The sequence below is a fragment of the Ornithorhynchus anatinus genome, chromosome 9, assembly GCF_004115215.2.
Source record: "Ornithorhynchus anatinus isolate Pmale09 chromosome 9, mOrnAna1.pri.v4, whole genome shotgun sequence".
Lineage (NCBI taxonomy): Eukaryota > Metazoa > Chordata > Mammalia > Monotremata > Ornithorhynchidae > Ornithorhynchus > Ornithorhynchus anatinus.
The window spans coordinates 5,919,815-5,922,960 of record NC_041736.1 but is presented as its reverse complement, the minus strand read 5'-3'; the positions used below and the strand labels follow the sequence as shown (position 1 = coordinate 5,922,960).

The 3,146-nt window shown below is 47.0% G+C and overlaps 1 long non-coding RNA gene across 1 annotated transcript; it reads left to right on the top strand.

Moving 5' to 3' along the window:
- Positions 1 to 1,484: 1,484 nt before the first annotated feature.
- LOC114814315 lies at positions 1,485 to 2,222 on the top strand. Its single transcript, XR_003762092.2, has 2 exons — positions 1,485 to 1,903; positions 1,995 to 2,222. It is a non-coding gene; the product is annotated as an uncharacterized LOC114814315 (long non-coding RNA).
- The last annotated feature ends 924 nt before the right edge of the window (positions 2,223 to 3,146 follow it).

Here is a 3,146-nt window from a genome sequence, read left to right as displayed (position 1 = left end):
CGGTTTCGCTGATGGAGATCCGTCGGCCTTGAAGAAAAGACAATAGGTAGAGTAACGTGACTTTGGTACGAAGGCACATCTTTTTTTTTTTGTGATATTTGTTAAACTCTTACCGGGTACCAGGCACCGTACTGAGTGCCGGGGTAGATACAAGCTAATCGAGTTGGACACAGTACATATCCCCCATGGGGTTCAAAGTCTCAATCCCCATTTTATAGATGAGGTAACTGAGGCACAGAGAAGATAAGTGACTTGCTCAAGTTCACACACAGAGCGGGGATTGGAACCCAGATCCTTCTGACTCCCAGTCCTCTGCTCCATCCACTAGGCCACTCTGCTTCTTCCACTGCTTCTTCCTGTCGAAAGAAGAAGAAGCTTCCGTTCCAGAGCCATCACTGTACCAAAAGAGGTGAACGGTGACAGTCTTCCACAAAAAAACACTCTCCACTTTGCCCTACCGTGGAAGCAGTAGGGGTAAATAGAAACAAGCAGGTTCGGAAAATGAATTGCGAAAACTCTGGGCTCAAGAAATTAGAGGGAGAAGGATACATGGGAACGTGTATATGCACCGAGGACGCGGGGACTGGGGTTTTTCGTGGTTGAGCTGTTTCAGTCCGTGCGTTTCGCCCTGGATCTTCTGGCCAGCATCAAGATGGCTCTTGCTGCACTGAAGGGTTGTGTCTCAATCAGTCAGTCAGCCGTGTTTACTGAGTGCTGTGTGCAGAGCATTGTACTAAGCGCTGAGGTGGGGAAAGGGGTGGTGGAGTCCGTGTTGTGACTCTCGGTGTTAATCCAAGCACTTATCCTACGTCGCCTCGATTATTGTATCAGCCTCCTTGCTGTCCTCCTAGCTCTAAGGCCCGGATCATTTTCCTTTAAAAACGTTCAGACTACATTTTCCCACTCCTCAGGGACATCCAGTACATCCACCTCCGCATCAAACAGAAGCTCCTCGCCATTGGCTTTAAGGCGCTCAATCACCTTGTCCCCTCCGTCACCTTACCTCGCTCATCTCCTACTACAACCCAGCCTGCACACTTCGCTCCTCTAATGCTAACCTTCTCACTGTAGCTCCATCTCTGGAACGCCCTCCCCCCTCATATCCGACAGACAATTACTCTCCTCTCTTTTAAAGCCTTATTGAAGGCCCATCTCCTCCTAGAGGCCCTCCCTGACTAAGCCCTCCTTTCCCCTTCTCCCGCTCACTTCCGCGTCGCCCTGACTTGCTCCCTTCATCCATCCCCCTTCCCAGCCCCACAGCGCTTATTTACATCACTGCAATTTATTTATATTAATGTCTGTATCCCCTACTAGACTAAGCTCACTGTGGGCAGGGAATGTGTCTGCTGATTGTTATACTGTATTCTCCCAACCGCTTAGTATAGTGCTTTTACACACAGTAAGCACTCAATAAATACCACTGAATGAATGAACGAATGACTGGTGTTCTCTGGAAGTTGATGGAGTGGCCGGAGACTTGTTTCTGCTTTCCCACCTGTGAAACTGAGAACTGTTGAGATTCAACTGGTGGAACCATTTTGGTGAGGCTCTTTCCTGCCGTGGTCTAGGAGCCAAGGGGGACCTATCAATCAGTCAATCAATCAATCATATTTATTGAGCGCTTTTTCCAACTTCGGGCCTCAGAGACTTTGAAGCGACCCGGAAAACCTTTGGAAAATGGTAAAGGCGGGGGAGGCAAATTGTTGGTCAGAAGGTGTACGCGAAGCGAGGGATAGGCTACTGAGAAACCAAAGTAGAGCTCCTCTTGTGATTCTACCTGAAAGGCACCAAGCATATGGATTACATTAATAGAAAAGTAATTGAATCAAAGAGCAAGATACAGCATTTTGAGAGACATCTGGAGAAGAAGGAAATTGAGGGAAACGGGGGAAAATACCCACAGGTATGTTTATGACCAAGACGGGGAGGGTGGGTTAGTAGGAGCAGATGGCCTTTCCCTATTCTAATCTACTTACTTTCTTCCTGCCCATAAGCCCCCAGATCACGTCCATCCCTTCGGGTCCAGTGTTCCCGGAGAGACCGACTACGCAGACGCATCACCAGAGCAGTTATTTAAAGATTATCCAAAGAATCTTCCTCTTGGGCTGAACTCATCTGTGTCTAGCTGTCCGCCAAAACCAGGATCACATGTTTAGCCATCAGATATGTTTTGGCCCCAGAAGAAATAAAAATAACTACTAGCATGGGTTTCTGCAACAAAACAGGAAATGATCCAATGCATTTGTTAACTCTCTGATTCAAATTAAGTGTCACATGGAGGTCATTGATAAAAACTAACCAAGAAGAGCAGGGAATGTGGAGAGATTCAAGGAGAAAGCAGCACCACTTAGTGACTAGAGCACGGCCCTGGCTGTGTTCTAATCTTGGCTCTGCCACGTGTCTGCTTTGCGTCCTTGGGCAAATCAGTTAACTTCCCTGAGCCTCGGTTACCTCATCTGTAAAATGGGGATTAAGAGTGTGAGCGCCATGGGGCACAGGGACCGTGCCCGACCTGATTAACTGGCATCCACCCCAGCACTTGGAACAGTGGTTGGCACGTAGTGAGCGCAAAACAAGTGCCATAATTAATATTAAAGTTGGAGCCGTAAACTGGGACCGGTATCGGTCAATGAAAAGGAAGGCTCAGGAGCTCTCTAGATTTTAAATGCGCCCTCATCAAGACAGACATTATTATAGTTTATTATCCCCTCGAGACTTATGGGCAGAGAACTTTTCTACCCGCTCTATCGTACTGTACTCTCCCAATTACTTAGTATTGTGTTCTGCACACGGTAAACGTTCAATCATTACCACCGATTAATCGATTGACCGATTGAGAGTTCTCCAAGATGTAACTAAGAATGCTAGGGTGGCTGAAAAACAGAGGAAAGAAGAAATGATCCCGGGAACTCTTTCTGAATGAGCTCAGCAAGATAATAATAATAATAATGTTGGTATTTGTTAAGCGCTTACTACGTGCAGACCACTGTTCTCAGCGCTGGGGTAGATACGGGGTAATCAGGTTGTCCCACGTGAGGCTCACAGATAATCCCCATTTTACAGATGAGGTAACTGAGGCACAGAGAAGTAAGATGTGTTACAGAGAGAAGTGTGGCAGGAGAGAAAAAAGGAAATAAGTTCCATTC